This window comes from Parambassis ranga, unplaced genomic scaffold (genome assembly GCF_900634625.1).
Source record: "Parambassis ranga unplaced genomic scaffold, fParRan2.1 scaffold_27_arrow_ctg1, whole genome shotgun sequence".
Classification (NCBI taxonomy): domain Eukaryota; kingdom Metazoa; phylum Chordata; class Actinopteri; family Ambassidae; genus Parambassis; species Parambassis ranga.
The window spans coordinates 1,307,618-1,324,729 of NW_021144800.1; the positions used below are offsets into that span (position 1 = coordinate 1,307,618).

General features: G+C 42.0%; 3 non-coding genes across 3 annotated transcripts; 1 reads left to right on the plus strand and 2 right to left on the minus strand.

Annotated features, from left to right (window-relative positions):
* Positions 1 to 9,652: 9,652 nt before the first annotated feature.
* On the plus strand, positions 9,653 to 9,725 carry trnar-ucg (transfer RNA arginine (anticodon UCG)). The gene has a single exon. It is a non-coding gene; the product is annotated as a tRNA-Arg (tRNA).
* Positions 9,726 to 12,906: 3,181 nt separating this feature from the next.
* trnap-cgg (transfer RNA proline (anticodon CGG)) lies at positions 12,907 to 12,978 on the minus strand. Its single transcript has one exon. It is a non-coding gene; the product is annotated as a tRNA-Pro (tRNA).
* A 2,517-nt stretch (positions 12,979 to 15,495) lies between these two features.
* On the minus strand, positions 15,496 to 15,568 carry trnak-uuu (transfer RNA lysine (anticodon UUU)). Its single transcript has one exon. It is a non-coding gene; the product is annotated as a tRNA-Lys (tRNA).
* Positions 15,569 to 17,112: the final 1,544 nt, after the last annotated feature.

Sequence of the window (17,112 nt, forward strand, 5' to 3'; positions counted from 1 at the left end):
ACGTTTCCATCATTTCACTGTTCTTGAACACATTAAAGGAGGAGAGGTGCATGCTGGGAAGTCTGTTCAAATGCTGCTCAAGTTTCTTTTGAAACTTAATGAGTTGAAAGAACTCTTTGATGATCAGAGGCAGCAGAAGAGGAGCTCAAAGGGTTAAATGCACTTTCATGCTATACATATGGATGTTTAAAGCTAATAGTCCATCATGATTCTGTGTGTGTGTGTTAGTTTATCTCACCTTTATACCATTATTTAACCTTTATCCTAGAATTCTGGTCAAATAAAGGGTTAACTTTCAACCTCACAGCTCATGTCTGCTGGTCCTGATCAGTCGGTGGCCTCAGGCAGCTCCTCATCACTTCCTGGACGATGACCTGAGTCCTGGCTCAGTTTCTGGCTCTCAGGCCCGCATCTGTCGATAGTGTGAGTAAGTCAGGCATCAATAAAAATTAAACATTTAGCAGCACGCAGCTGATTAATGTGATTTTCCAAATGATTTTTCCTCCTGGCTCTTAGCTGTGAGGGCTACAGTAATTCCTCCCTAGATGGGTTTGCTTCCTGAATGTTAACTGTGGATCTCTGTGGAGACAACAGGCAGCAGACCTGCTGCATGTCAGCCAGCAGGTTCCTTCACACTGAAGCCAAATAACAACAGACAGCACAACAACTGCTGCAGCAGTCAAAGGAAACACTGACAGTTGAATCATGGAAACACTGTTTAACCTGTCAGACCCCGTTTCCACAAACACGGGTATCTGTGAAAACGAACATTTCCTTCCCTCCGTTTTCCAAATAACATTGTGCACACATCATCGTTTTCATAAACGTTTCTGTTTACATTAACCCGCATAAATACGCTCAGAGAGCCGTCATGACTACGCCAGGCCTGTGGGGGGCAGTGTTGGCAGAAGGAGAAAGCCGTGCAAGCCAATCAGAAGCCTCATCGAAGCAGTCTGCCTCTTTGTGTCAGACGTTGTTCCAAAATTGCTGAAACTCGAGACCTAACATGTCTCTGCTCCTCTACACAGCACGAGGAGCTGTATTTGCAAATGCAAACGCTACTATTACTTCCATTACTAGACTACAGCTGCTCTTGCAGCCGTACTACACAAAAAAAAGGTCGTACCAACTGACGCACTGCTGCAAACTCTGTTTTTGTCAGTTCAAACGCGAATACACAGAGTTTTTAGAAAGAATTATTTTCATAGGTGAAAACTCCGTTTATGTGTAAATAAAAGGCACAAAGGAAGGAAAAGTCTCCGTTTTTACACATACCTGTGTAACAAGGTCTCAGTCAGACTGAGTTACACATCGTCCAGCATGTACAGCTGAAACAATGACATCACTGATGTCAGTATTAGCTAACCTGCAGTGACAGCTTTGAGTACACTTCAGGGGACTGATGGAACCTGGACACATCAGCCCAGGATGGTGGACATTTTGAGACATTTGGACAAAAGAAGCACACTGTAGATCACAGTGCTGAAGAGAAGCCTGAGAGCACAGCGCTGTAACACTGAGGCTCTGCTGTGTGACACTCTCTCATCAGTTTATCTCCTGCCTGCGCTCCGTCACACAGGCCGGCAGTGTGTGTCCTCAGAAAGGTCAGGTTCTGCAGTTTTTGTCATTTTGAACCACCTCACTGTGATGTAGGGCTGCAACAAACGAGTATTTTGATACTCGGCGATTATTTTTGCGAATACTCGAGTACTCAGATCACACGTAAATGTCATAGTTTTCCCATAGATACGGCTGCAGCTAACAGCTAATGGATACCTGCTTTGGACCGCTGCAGTGTCATTGCTTCAGGCCGTGACCGCCTCCATGCCGGGCGCCAAAACGCGTATGTGTGTGTGTGTGTGTACAGTTTACACATTTTGAACCCCCCAATGACGTCTCTAACGAGTCATCGAGTACTAAATTAGTTGTCGATGCATTTTGCCCTCGAATATTACTCGAGTACTTGTAAAGTAATCGTTGCAGCCCTACTGTGATGAAGACTTTCAAAGATATTCTGAAAATATTATAGATATTCTAAAACAAACTGCCTACCAAAACAAAACAGGAAGTAGAAAAAACTGAAACAGAACCAACTTAACACAAGAGAACATCCACCCACCCATCATCTGAACCAGAACCAAAGACCTTTATACAGCACAAAGTGAACTTAATGACCAAAAGATGATAAACAAATGGAACACGTGTGACAGGAGCAGCTGTCCTTTAAAGGACCTGCAGTGGGACACAGCTGTGTGGTCCTCACCCGGAGCTGGTCTGGACCAGCCTGGCTGTGCTCAGGGACACAGCAGCATGTGCAGCATGTCTGCAGCAGCACATCCGGACTGAACAGCACCTCCAGCAGCAGGCCTGCACAGCTTGCACTGTCACTGTTTACTTGCTACATCTGGCCGCTAATGTTGTTATTCATAAATGATGATGATGATGGCCCTGCTTGTTATATCTGAGAACGACAGGAGCACCAGGAAACCAGCATTATAAAGAATCATTAGACTGGAGCACATGAAAGCCTATTTCCACACATTTAGGGCTGCGTTCTCATTATCCACAGCATAAATCACTCTCTGCCAAGAAGAATCATGAGCTGGTAAAATATATACATGTCTATATAAACCTCCACATGTTCTATCAGAGTCCTCAGGTGACTGGTCATGATTTAAATAAGCGTGGGAATATTTTATGAGCCAAGGACAGGCAGAAGCAGGAGCGGCACGTCGATATTCATACGATGCTCTCAATCGATGTTCTTTCTTCTACAGAGCTGAAGGCGGCTCGCTGAATGTGAGAGACGTGCTGCAGGAGGACAAAGACCGTCAGGAGGTGTGAGCTCCACAGCACAGGACGTGCAGACGTATCAGGATGCAGCCAGATGTTTGGTGGGATCCAGGTCATATAACAGCATCCTGCTCCCTCTGCTCTGTTAACTGCTAAGTGCTCTGTGCTTCAAACCTCGCTGACACCTGAGCCTTTTCCTGAAGAACACAGCCTGTTCAGAGGACCCTTATCTTTGGTCCCAAACCTCCCCTCACAAGCTACAACAAGCCCCGTTGACTTAATGTTGTCCTCCCAAGACGCACCGGTCTCAGCGCTCTCACACAGGAGCAGATAAAAATGCAGCGCGAGGAACGACACTGAGGAACTTTGGTGCTTTTCTGCTGAGAGCTATTGATTCATTCACAGCTTTGGCTCACCGTGTTCTCGCTGTGCTAACAACACGCACCGGACACGGTAAGAGGAGCTGAGACTGCAGGAGGCGCAGAGGAGGAGCTGAGCAACCAGCTGCTTACAGCCAATCAGGACTCCGTCAGCACACGGGGTCAGACATTAAACCACGTGTTAGGATAAAAATTTCTGGTTCAGATTCATATAAAACTCGATCAATACCGATGACCAGTCTGGTGTTAAAACTTGATTTCGGCCCCATGCATCAGCAGCACGTTGGTAGAGCTCAATGACAACAAGCACAGAGCAGCAACATAGGAAGCCAGCGGTATGGAGGTAATTCACAGTCACTGTGCCAATAATCAATCACTTAACTCTTCTCTATTTTCTCTTCTTTAATTACAGAAAAAAAACTGCTGCTTTTCCTGTTCAAAGGAAAATGTGACACAAGGTGACATCACCACAAGCCACCGTACAGCATCAGTCACCATCAGTCCTAATCTGAACTAACCAATCAGCAGCCATTAGCAGGATGCTAGCATGCTATGGTCTGAATTAGCTGTAAGGAAGAGGGGCGCTGTGGGATGGCTCTCCTCAGACGTCTCTAACTGGTTGCGAGGTGACCGTGACGTCGTTAATTTGGCGCAGCTGCTTCATATTGATCAGCAGCATCAGATCTTAGGTGAAACTTCAACAAAGCCATCCACCTAAAACTCCTTTTGAGAGAGAACAGTTCAGCTCGACATGCAAACAAACGCACAGCTTTGGTTTAGCAGCATCTGAGCAGACTTTACATGGAGTACTTTCTCAGAAAGCCTCTCTGAACTGTGTCATGTCGGGGTGAAAAATCCCCTTGTTTCCTTCTGATCACCCCCTGAATTAGTTTGTAAGGAAGGAGCGGATAAATTCTGGTCTCAAAATTATAATTTATTAAACAATGAGGCAAATTCTGAGTCACAGAGCTCTGGGTTGTTGCACACAAAGAACCAAACAAGAACAACACAAGAACAGGACAACCAACAAGAACAAACAACCACACAGCAACAACGAACAACGCAACAACAACTGGACATGGAATTCACACATTGATATACCACATGGGCGTTCCTGCCTGCCAGCCCACAGGGGCATCTACTATCCCCCTGCAGACCCTGGGTCATACAGCGAATAGAACATTAGTGTTTACTGCCAAATAAGGTAAAACTTCAATTTCTTAAATCTCATAGGTTGTGAGTCCGATCTAGGGATGACCATAACATGGGGCACTCAGGAGAAAAACACATTCCTTTAGAATCTGGCTTTTATCAGGTCAGAGGTGCTGCTGTCCTTAGTCTGAATTTATGACCATCTCGTACCAACCGGAGCTCCAGAGAGCAGAAAAACAACTGATCTCATCTGCCACAGCCTGAACTGCAGAAAACAAAGTTATATGACACACTATGAAATTACTTCTTAATACATTCAGTATCCTCAAATTACTTTGATTTTCTATAAAATTTCCTAACACATAAACACTTATGAAAATCACATTATTAAGTGATAAACACATATAAACATGAATACTTATATATCTGAACACACTGCATGTTAACACCATGCAGAATAAATTCTTTCACCCAACAGTTGTTGTACCCAGCGTCCAAGCTCTACAGCACCATGTGACGCATCATGGCGACGCAGACAGTGAGCTGACAATAGTCTGCTCAGAACTTCACCTAAACGTTACACAATGAGTTTAAAAAAATAAGAACTGCCCATATAAAATCTGACGGCCAGACATTGCACACCTTATATACTACGATGCACCGGAGTGACGCCTTTTGTCATCCAGTCTCTCTGACATGGAGAAAGAGAGAGGAAAACAAACAAGCATGCAAATGTAATTTATTCAGGCTGGAGCCCATTTTAATTTAATGCTGCTATATAGAAAATAGCTGCTCCCATATATAATGGCAGAGGAAACACTGGTAAGTTTGCAATATGTTGTTCCATAACTGCACTTTCATGATGTGTATGGTCTGTGTTATAACAATTACAGTAGAGTTATTAGTGTGTGAAGCCCACACTGGGGCACACAGGCTCGGGTCCGGCAGCTCTACTGTAAAGTGGTTTGAAAAAATGAAATCGTAATCAGCTAAAATCAACAGCAGGTCAAACTCAATCAAAAACTGGAAATCAGAATCGGGATTCCTAGTTAGCATTAAGCACAGACAAATAATACAGAGATTAACAGATTACTGTTGATAAGAAGCACAATGTGTATATTTAGGAGACCATGCAGTCTGAAACCGGAGAGATGAACATGTTTGTGCTGCTAACTAATGAAACAAACTAAACAGCCTTATGCTATTTATCTTATTTGACAGGCAGCAAATCATTAATTAATTCACTGATTAAATGTAACTTCATACAGTCTGCACATAGGACGCAGACACATGCGCACATACAGGTGAGCACACTTCCACCAGTGGATTGAGCTGGTGGATTAGGCTAAACTAAGCTAAGCTAAGCTAAACTAAGCTAAGGTAAGCTAACGGTTGTGACGCGACCGATCATGTGGCGCGCTTGACCGGCATAAAATTGGCATATCTCAGTCTGATCTGCGGATGCCGGTCATGGCCGATCAATCGCTGCATCTCTGATGCTGAGAAATAACAGCAGCTGCTCCGATGTTTTCAACGGTAAATAAACAAAGCACAGAGCTCTGAGGAGCTAAAGCAGAGAGAGAACAGCTGGAGGGACACATCTGTAGCTCCAAGTCATGAAGTCAGTGTCCTCCTGTCAGAAACACTATGTGCTGAATGTCACTCTTTTCACACAGAGCCGTTGTTGTTCCGTGACATTGTCATGTTTACATACCTGTTCTGTGTAGCTTGATCTCAGGCTTCAGGAGCAGATCCAGCAGTTTGCGCTGACGGTCCAGCTCTCCCTCGTACTGGACGATAGTTTGTTCAAACACTCCCAATATTTCAGCAGCAGCAGCAGTTAGCCGCTCGCTGATAAAAGCTCTCAGAGACTCAGCAGCAGCCATTCAGATGTAATAAAACACTTACAGTGGAAAACTTCTGTTGAACTTCTGCTGTCGCTGTGCTCGTCTTTCTAGTTCCTCTTCCCCCTCCTTCTCCTTGTTCAGTTCATTTGTTTGATTGCCGTTGCTAGGCAATCAAACACTTGTTATTCACCCTCTTTCATCTTTTTTGTTTGATTTCCGTTGCTAGGCAACTTGCCGTTGCTAGGCAATCAACTCTTGTTATTCACCCTCTTTCTTCTTCTTCTTCTTTGTTTGATTGCCGTTGCTCATCTGTTGTTCATCTCACAGAGGACATTCCGGGTCAACTTCACGTTTGTTTCCAATATTAAGCAATTTCGGTGTCATCTGCCAAATGTATCTCCTCCTAGAAATTTCAAGCTGCAGACTCCATTTTAGTCTTAAAACGCTCATTAGATGCTGCTCTATCAAACTTGTATTCAGAATTTTCTAATTCCGAATCGTTTCCACACGCCAGGCGCAGCCACAACAACCCTGGCATGCACACAGCACAGGACCAATTAATGTGCACACAGTCCATCTATCTAATAATAATACAGTACAAATCGTATCATACATAGTTCTAAATTAGAGTTCTCATATCATCAAATATATACATACAAATATAGATATTCTATTAGTCAAATTGGGAAATAAATGTTTGCTATATTATAATATCAATTCTGCTAGTGTAGCAATATCAAACATGATCAAACATTAAAGGTCAGACAGAAATACTTTACAGACCTCTCACATTGATTCAATGTAGCACAGTTAAGGATAGTCAGAGAGACCTGGCTTTTTTCTGGACTCAGTGCAGGAGGTGGGTGACAGGAGGGTCCTGACAAAACTGACTCCCATGATGCACCACTGAGACACAGGAAGTCATTCCTGCCTGTCTCAATCAAACTACTGAACTCTGAACTGTAAGATAAGACAAGACAAGACTTTATTAATCCCGAAGGAAATTCCTGTGTCAGAGGTATCAAGTTACATTAAATGCAGTTAAGTACAGAGTATAAGAGTAGAAGTGTCACTCAGACACTGTACATTCATACTGGTGCATTCATGTCCTGCTCTTTACTATGGAAAGGTTTTATACAGTAGTGAATATGTTCTTTAGATACGACTCAGGGATTTAAATGCTATCTAGGTATTTAGATATTTATTATATATTTCAATGTATTTTTAATTTCTAATGTCTGTAACAAAAAAGAATTTCCCCTCGGGGATAAATAAAGTCATTCTGATTCTGATTCTGATTCTGATGCTGGACAATGAGTCCACCCCCTGCAGGACGCCCTGTCAGCTCTGCAGAGCAGCTTCAGTGGGAGACTGCTCCACCCTCGGTGTGTGAAGGAGAGATACAGAAGGTCTTTCCTTCCTGCTGCTGTCAGACTGTATAATAACCACTTCTGATAGGAGCAATATTCACACACCACAGTGTACAACACATTATTTATTTAGTTTCTGATGCACTATGTACAGTTTTCTTACAGACCACTTCTCCCTCCACTCACCTGTGCAATAACTGTTCATATGTAAACTGTTGATGATTCTATTCTATATTTATTGGTAGTTTATTTTATCATATATATCTGTTCTTAACTTATCCTTTGCTGTCTGTATCTGCTGTTGCAAAAATGCAATTTCCCCATTGCGGGACTAATAAAGGTTTCTTAATTCTTAATATCCTGTGCTGACCGCTCCATATAAACCAATGGAGGCTAACTTACCCAATGGGAATGAATGAGCAGCTGAGCTAACAGTAGTGAGACTCACCAGTTCTGTAGTTTAAGATCAATTCAGATGATCCACTCATATCCACTCCGCATAAAGACTTTGGTAGTTGGCTCCTATAGATCGACATTCAGTACATTTAATTTGAAGAGATGACAACATGAATTACAGCAAACTTTTCCTACTCGTGTCCCACTCGCATCTAGACTGGCACGGCCAGGTTACAGTGATGCGATTGGTCTGAGTCGGACGTCATTACGTAGAAATACAACACGGCCCACAATACAATATATGGGAGCAGTAGCTGGAGTTTTTCACCCGGGTTACAATTTTAAGCGAGTGAATGCAGCGATCAGTCCCTGTTTACTACAGAGGACGCTATAAAACATTCAGTCAAACCTGTCCAGACTGTTCCAACTGACTGCATCACATCAATGTTATTCTACTTAAAGAAACAGGAAAAAAACGTAATGATGACAGAACGCTCCTCCTACAGCTGTAAAGCTACAAACATGCTTTCAAAACTAAAGTGTCTAAATGTGATGACACCCTTGCTGTGACTTTGGGACAATCTGACAACATAGTAATTAAAAATGTGCAACTCAGAAAGTAGCCATGCTATACAGCTGAAACTTTGAACATATTTTAAAAGATGTATTTACTTAAATATAGTTAAAACTGTAGTCATAGCGCCACCATGTGGTGAGATATAAAGTGTCAAAAACATCGGACAAAACATTAGTGGACAACTTTAAATAGTGTAAGATTTTTTATTTTGGAATATCTAATAGCGTTTCATTTCTATTGGCTAATAAACTTTTGTGGGCGTGGCCATGTGCACTTAATGTACTATAACTGATGCATACTGTAACATATAGCTGCCAAATTTGGGTCACCTATGTAGGCTAGTACTAAGACTTAGTGTACCAAGTTTCATGCGGTTTGGCCACTGGGGGGCGCTATAGTGAAAACATGTATTACTCAACATAAATCCATCCTGTTTTTCAAATGCTTCTGTGAAATACCTGATATGACTTCAACAGCACAGCTTTCAGGTGCGAAATGGTCGCCTGTAATAGCTGATATCTGTTACACTGTACAGGCTTCAGAAGTGAGACCTGGCAGCCAGTTCAGCCTTGGTGACATGCTTCTGATAGAAAGTCACAACACTATAAAGCTTTACAGCCTCTGTACTGCCTCATGCTTTGTGATGTGCTCGTGCTTCTGGTTCTCAGCTACTCAGCGTGCTGCAGCTCTTTTAAAGCTTCATCTGCAGCATGCTGCATGTGCTGCTAGCTGCAGCAAACAGCTCTGCAATCACACTCGCAGTTTCTTCAGGAACTGCCATTCTAGTTAAATTAAGAGATCAACATTTTTAACCACAAAAAATTATTATCATTATTATTATAACGATTATATTATCAAAGGATATTGAAAACCAACACAGTGCTATGACATAGTAATACTATATTATACTGCACCACTACAGTAATCAAAGTCCATTGAAAGCTATGCTAACTGAAGATAGAGAGGCTCAGAAACAAGTTAAATATTGTCCATTTATTGTTTACAAAGACATCTACAGTGCCCATGTTAGTCAGAATATGTCTATGTGTTTGCGCTGGCTACTGCACCAACAAAAACTCTTACTATGAACACTATGCCAATAACATTCTGACAAAAGTTTATGTTGAAAACACACTAGACCACGTGGCCTAATGGATAAGGCATCTGACTTCGGATCAGAAGATTGAGGGTTCGAGTCCCTTCGTGGTTTATAGAGGTTTTATACAGGTAGGAAACCAGCCAACTTCTATCCACAACTCACTTCCACTGCTAGAACCTTTAGTGGGTCTACTACTACACTACTACGCCAGTTTCCTTCTCTCCTGATAACTGTCTGTCTTGATGGGTTCCCTCAGTGTGCAGGGGTGATGGATAAGAGTCATATTCCCATTATTCCTCCTGAGGATAACCATGCTGACTATTTTTTATTTATTCAACATCTGTCCATGATTGTGTCTGCTTTGCAGGTGTTTTGAGTTCATCATCTGATCACATCATGTGACATCATTAGTTTATAATATTGAACTTTTCCACAATATTCTCATTTATGGAGATGCACCTGTACATGGTGGCTGATTACGATAACAAACTAATGAAGTGCTGTGAAAATGAGTCAAATATAAAAACATGAGACAGTGGGGACCTTGGGTGTCCCAGACACACATCATTGGAAACCAGCTTTAATGAGAGGTGAGGGTTGCAAAAGTCCGAACAAGAGCCTGTTGACAGAAATCAAAACTCTAAAGGAGAAGGTTGCCATGTTAGAAAACGAACGAGACTTTCTGCAGAAAACCATGACCATGACATCCACTGGTAGGTCATCTGGTCTTTGAACGCAAACGTTTGAACTAGTGCCGTCAAATGATTCAAATTTTAATCACATTAATCACTGTTGCTGTATATTTATTGTGATTAAATATCACTCATTTTTTTAACCTATACTCATTGGATGAACTCAATTAAATTGAGTTTTTCCATCCAATAAATACTGGTAGCCCCGACTCAAAACAAGTATGTTAATGCAATATAATGTATTTGAGTTGGACCAACATGATTTTTTCATGTTGGTCCAACTCAACCTAAACATATATATTAAATATAATTTGATTGAGTTAGTTCATCTTATTTGTGTCAAATAGAGCTAAAATAAAGTACATTTGTTTATTAATAATTAAGGTTATTTGTGTTTGTCCAACCTAAAGATATAATAAAATTATTATTATAAAATTACCTTTAAATTAACCTACCACCCCTTAAGAAAAACATGACACCTGGTTGAGGTCCTTTTATTTAAATGCAGCAGAAATAGAAACAGTAAGGTGCATAACATTCCTCCAGGACATAGACCTTTGCATTCCAATATACCAAATTAAGTTGGATGAAACCCCCACATCGCTGGGCTCCTGTCTTCAGAACGTGTAAGCTGCCCTCCTATAGGGTTGAAAAACACAAACACACAACTCATGTTGATCCTGAGCATCACATAAACATGTGAATCTTTCATTAATATTGAACTTCCTCCTTTGTTCTGGGAAACTTACAGAAGCTTCTTTGAGAAGTGGTTCAGCTGGGCCATGAACTTCAATGCAGCGGCTTTGTGGTGATCTGCAAGAAGTCATCATTCACCTTGAAAACAGTAGTAGTACAAACAGTATTGTTAGTTGTAGTTACTCTCACACAGACTTGAATAGCTATAAAGAAATGTGAGTTTTCATTTTACATTCATTAATTACCATGGACAAGTAAAAATGTGATTTAGTAGTAGCATAATCCATGTATTAAAGTACATCTGCATGTAGGCGGTGTATGTGTATGATAAGCTGCAGATGCATAAAAGTACCTGGTTCCAAACTGCACTCTGCACACATCCACATACAGCATCCTGTAAAATAAAAGAGAAGTCAGAAAAGAGTCAGATCTCATTGACCAAATAACAATAAGATGCTGTAATTGATTACCAAGTATATAATTAGCTACAGTCATTAAGAGCATAAGATGAGATTATATATTAGAGGTATGCATATAATAAATATGTTAAAGATGTTATGCTGCAGCAGCCACTCCCAAATTTCACAATGAAATTTCAAATCTGAAAATCCTCTGAGGTCCACCCAAAACTTTAATCTGAAATCTCAACTCGTTTTAATCAAATATCATTTAATAGGTATTATTTAGGTTGAGTTGGACCAACATGGAAAAATCATGTTGGTCCAACTCAAATACATCACATTGAGTTGGGGCTACCCATATTTATTGCATGGAAAAGTCTCCCACAATTTAACTGAGTTGATCCAATGAGTTCTTTTTATTTTATTTTTATCTATAGTGCCAGATCACAACAGAAGTCATTTAATGGTCCCTTACTATAGAACACATTTATACCTTTTCCTTTTACTAAACAAAGTCATTTCAGCATGTTTACAGGTCTCCCCTGCTCTGTGTCGTACGGCGCAGTTCCAGCCCGATGCGCAGGGGAGCAGGCACCCACCAGCAGACAAAAAATATATAAAAATAAAATATATCGCGACAATATGCCGACTGCTTCACTTCAATAAATCACGACTGTATTGTTTCACATTAACTACACTTAAGCACTGGCTGTACCCCTGCATACAAGTGCTGCTCAGGCTAACACAGAGCGTTAGCTCTGGGCTAACGTTAGCCTGCCAGCTACACTACAAAAGTAAAGCAAAGCACTTTTGGATTGCGTTAGCTGGCGGCGAGCTGTGCTCTCAGTGTATTAAGGATGAATTCAACGTGCCTGTGTAGAAACCTCCAAGTACTAACCGTGTTCACCACTTACCTCTGACAGCTATATGACGCGACCATAGACGTTAGCTACAACGAATGCTAACTAATCTTAGCTGCTTGTAGCCTGTCTACCCCAACGTGAACAATGACTGACACTTCTTCTTAAGCTCAAGGTCCATTTATCTTAAGGCATGCACATTGTTTCACATAAAGATAATAAACTTATTGAATAGAAGACAGAAAACTTACCAACAGTAGTTTCAAGCAGAGGCAGATGACGGGTAGGACAGAGGCTGATCTCCTGATCTCCTTATTCAGTAGTGAGTTGACATTCCTTATTATTGCCGAGGGGATCGCTGGCTTAAAATGTCTACGTGCAGCCTCTACTTTCACTCCTGCCTTACAGCCCCTGTACTTCTTCCTCAGCTCTCCCTGGACCTTGTGCTGCATTCCGATGTTAGTCCTCAGTGCAAGGACTTCTTCTCTTGAATAAACAATATCAGTTGTAGATTACTTCTAGGAGTTTGAGCAGAGTGCTGTTTACAGGGTCTAAGTTGGAATATGAACTTGTTTGGGTTAAAGATAATTGCTATAAATGTAAACATAAGACAGACCTTCAATCTACTGAAGCTGAAAGAAGAGGGCTCGTCCGGGAATTGAACCCGGGACCTCTCGCACCCGAAGCGAGAATCATACCCCTAGACCAACGAGCCACATGTGACCTCTTTTTTTTCATGTTTCAGTCAGTGCAAGAACAACACAAAGCACATGTTTTTCTTAGTTTGACATTGGTAAAGATATGTACAAAGATTTCTGGTTAGGAATATATAGTGTTGAACAGGGACTTGAACCCTGGGCCCTCAGATTAAAAGTCTGAGTTCCTTCAAGATCCACCCACAGAGATCCTGAACACATAAAACTCAGATTCCCAACCAGAATAGTAGCAGAACTGAAGACACCACTTGGAGGAGTGTCTTCAAAAACCAATCCTTGAGTCCAATGTACCAACCAGCACACAGTAAGTGAAACAGGCATGTCCACGCTTCAATGAAAACACAGATTGGCCGTATGGGGATTGAGCTAACCGGCCCTATTGACTAACTTGACTGTTATTCTGGAATTCTGCCTATCATTCCGGAATACTGATGTCTATTCTGGAATGCTGCCACTTATTCTGGATTACTGCCTTTCATTCTGGATTGCTTTTCATTCTGAAATGCTGCCTTTCATTCTGCAAGTCTGCTTTTCGTCCAAGGCGCTGTGTTAAGGTTGCGGTCTCCACTGGAGGACAACCCTGAGACAGAAACTGGTACAGCCAAAGGATGAAACTCCCATGGAGAAACACAGCGATGTGATATATGCAGTCCAATGCAGTGAGAAATGCTCTGATCTGTACATTGGAGAAACTAAACAACCACTCCACAGAAGAATGGCTCAGCACAGGAGAGCCACCTCCTCAGGACAAGACTCAGCTGTTCACCTCCACCTCAAAGAGAAAGGACACTCCTTTGAGGACAACAATGTTCACATTTTAGACAGAGAGGAAAGGTGGTGTGAAAGAGGAGTCAAGGAAGCATCTATGTTAAGCTGGAAAAACCTTCCCTTAACAGAGGTGGTGGCCTCAGACATCATCTTTCTACCACACAATGCAGTGATTCCATCCATTCCCAGGAAGTTTGCACATACTCACAGTAAGAACAAAGGGCTGTCAACCAAGCATCGCTGCCCTTGTTGGTTTTAGCAAATCTAACCTGCAGTAATTGCCATGTTTGATGATGTTATGTATTTATTCTTGCTGTAACTCAGCACTGACGCTTATTACTTCTCTGGCGCACAGAGCAGGAAGAGAGTGACAGCCAGCCGATAGTTCCTTACAGGGTCCGCCAGGAGGCCTGCATGATGTGTTTAGCGTCTTATTGCTTCCACAAATTATTAATATTCTCCCTTTTGATGCGTAACTGTCTACAACTTTGCCTGGTGTCAGTGTTTTGCAGCCAGTCACGTCAATACGATAGATAGCGCATGTTGAGTTTAACTGACCGCACGTCCGATGTTCCCTGAAGGCACCATGGCCGAGCTAAGGCCTCAGCCCAGAGCGCGCTCTGCCTCAGCATCATTGTCCTGCTGTCAACAGAAACAACAGGTCAACAGCCCTTCACCGTCTCTGATTGGTTCAGACCATGATATGAGCCTGACGTGTGTCTGTTGTTGGACACAGGGAGAGTCACAGAGAATGTATTTCCCTCTAACAGCTGGTCGCACCGGCACGAACTCAGATATTTTTTCCCCATCGGGTGACATTGCAAAGAGGAAAATAAATATTCATGGAACTTTCTGGAGTCAAAGCTTGAATCACAATAAAATTGAATACCTCATGAAATGGGGATTAAGACTTTTCAATACTTTTTAAGGGCCTTCATTTTCCCACAGTTGATTTATCAACTTTTAATACTTTTTAAGACCCAGCGGACACCCTGACTTCAAATGTCACTTTGTATAACAACTTCGTGCAGTGAAACTGAAAGTGTGAAATGTATTTTATTGTGTCAGCCTGAAACCATTCAACCATGTAGTGTGGTCGAATGAGACTACATTAGTGTGCATGTGCATGGAGATCCAAATCCAAAACAATCCATGAACCAATAACACACACCGCAATTCATTTTATTCACCACTAGATGTCCGACTCCAGCACTGTGTCAATGAAGCCTCGAGTAATGAACCTTTTTCTTGAATCAGGTGCTGAAGCTTCAACAAAGCCTTGAAAACCCATCACTAGCTGTAGGTATTATCTGTAGGACACAAGAAACAGATGCTGAATTAACTATACAATGATCGGATTGTGGGTTGGTTAATGTGACTTGAATGTTTAAGGGCTAATGTGTGTGTGAGCTCTTACCTTTTGTTGTGGCCAGGGGTGACAGTCAAAAGAGTCCCTCTTGTAACAAGCAGGCATTTATAGTTCCGGACCAGTCCAGTCAGGAAATAGGTGCAGGGGGGGAGGGTATCGTTTGATTGAAGGACAATTATAGTTATGAGTTTTAAACCAGCTTTTAGCTTTTAAAAAGAAGGAATTCCATGTACATATGTATTGCATTTGGTGTGAGGTGTATGGTGGGGTAAGTGTAAAATGGAGAGGCAGCAGCTATGTAAGGTAGCCATTTGGAATGAATGTGTGCACTTCCACCTCCTTCTCAAGCCTCCTACTTGCTGCTACACACCAAGCTTTCCGCCCGAACAGGGACTTGAACCCTGGACCCTCAGATTAAAAGTCTGATGCTCTACCGACTGAGCTATCCAGGCTCTACATGTTATTTCAGGGACCAATTCTGTGCGTACAGGTTAACTGAAACAGAGAGCAATCATTAAGGATGAACTTCCTGTGTGTGCAGACCATTGACAGTAAAAACTATGGACAGAGCTTCCGTGACGTCACCCGTTTGTTTCTGAAGAGCCGTTCTGAGGCTCGGTGGGAGGTTCCAGGACGTTGATGACCGCCGCCATGTTGGCAGCGTCATGTCCGCCAAAACTCCAAATATGGACAAAAAGGGGGAGCACGAGCAGGGTTTAGGGGGGCGGGCGATCGTGGAAGCAGGAAACTCACGCTGTGATACGTCAACTGTCTGTCACTCAAAGTGGCAACGCCCATAATTATGCGTAATTTTAAGTCAAAATACCATTGAAACGAGTGAGTTGTAAAAAAATTCACCCCCCCCCTGTACAATTGACACTAGAAGAGAACCTATCATCTGAGACCAGAGTGGTTTTTTTGTACCAGGCTGTAAACATGTTTTTTTCTGCTGTGAAGTCGGCCATTTTTACATGGGAGTCTATGGGAAATGACTCGCTTTTGGAGCCAGCCCCCAGCAGTTGTGGCGTGAATTACAAGTTTTGACACTTCCGCATGGGCTTCAACTTTGTGGTCCTATACACATAAAGAATACATACTTACATACTTATTACCTTTATTTACCTTTTCTATAAAGCTAAACACAACGCTATGAATTTGTGTGGCCCTTTGATGTCTACAGGTGCAGACTAAACAAAACAAAAGGCAAGTGGTCTTGTGTTATGCCTGAAAAGAGAAGAGCTGTCAATAAGAGGGACGGCTTTTGCTTGACACCTTCCCATGCTTTGGTCCAGCAATACTTAAAAAGTCACAAAGCTCAATTAAAGCGTCTCTTGTAAGTGTGTACAAGGAAGAACCAACTTCTAACTTCAAAGCTTCCAGGTCTGATGAATCCATTTTTTTCTAGGTTGTGGGCAGTGTTAGTGTGGTGCAGAACCTTTTCCTGGGAAGAATAGACAATGCTGCTCTCCTGGCACTCAAAGTTGACCTCGGGTTGCAAGCGGGTCTCTCTCTGCACAGTCGGTCAATCACCACGCGCTCTGTCCACTCCGGCTGAAGATGTGAGGGGTTGGATAATGATCAGGGACGTCTATCTGAAACAGCCAGTCCTTGCCACATCCATCCCAGCGGTGCCTCCAAAATGTTATGCCTGAAAAGGGAAGAGCTGTCAATAATAACACTGACACGCGATTCTTCCTGTCTGGCAGCTTTATGCAGAATTCAGCAAAAATAATTATGTACAGAGGTACAAGTGCTGGAAGTACATGAAATGTACATATACACATGTTCGGTTTTATCTTCATCTGTCTTAAACAGGTTAGTCTTCAAAATAATGTGTTCAAATCAGTAAAATAAAGGTTTAGCTGAAAATGCGGCACTAATATAAATAGAATAACATTCCATTCAGAAATAAACAAATGCATTTTCATTTCACAGTCACACATGTAACCAACTTAACCTCATAACTTCATATAAGCGTACTTACTCTCTGGTTATG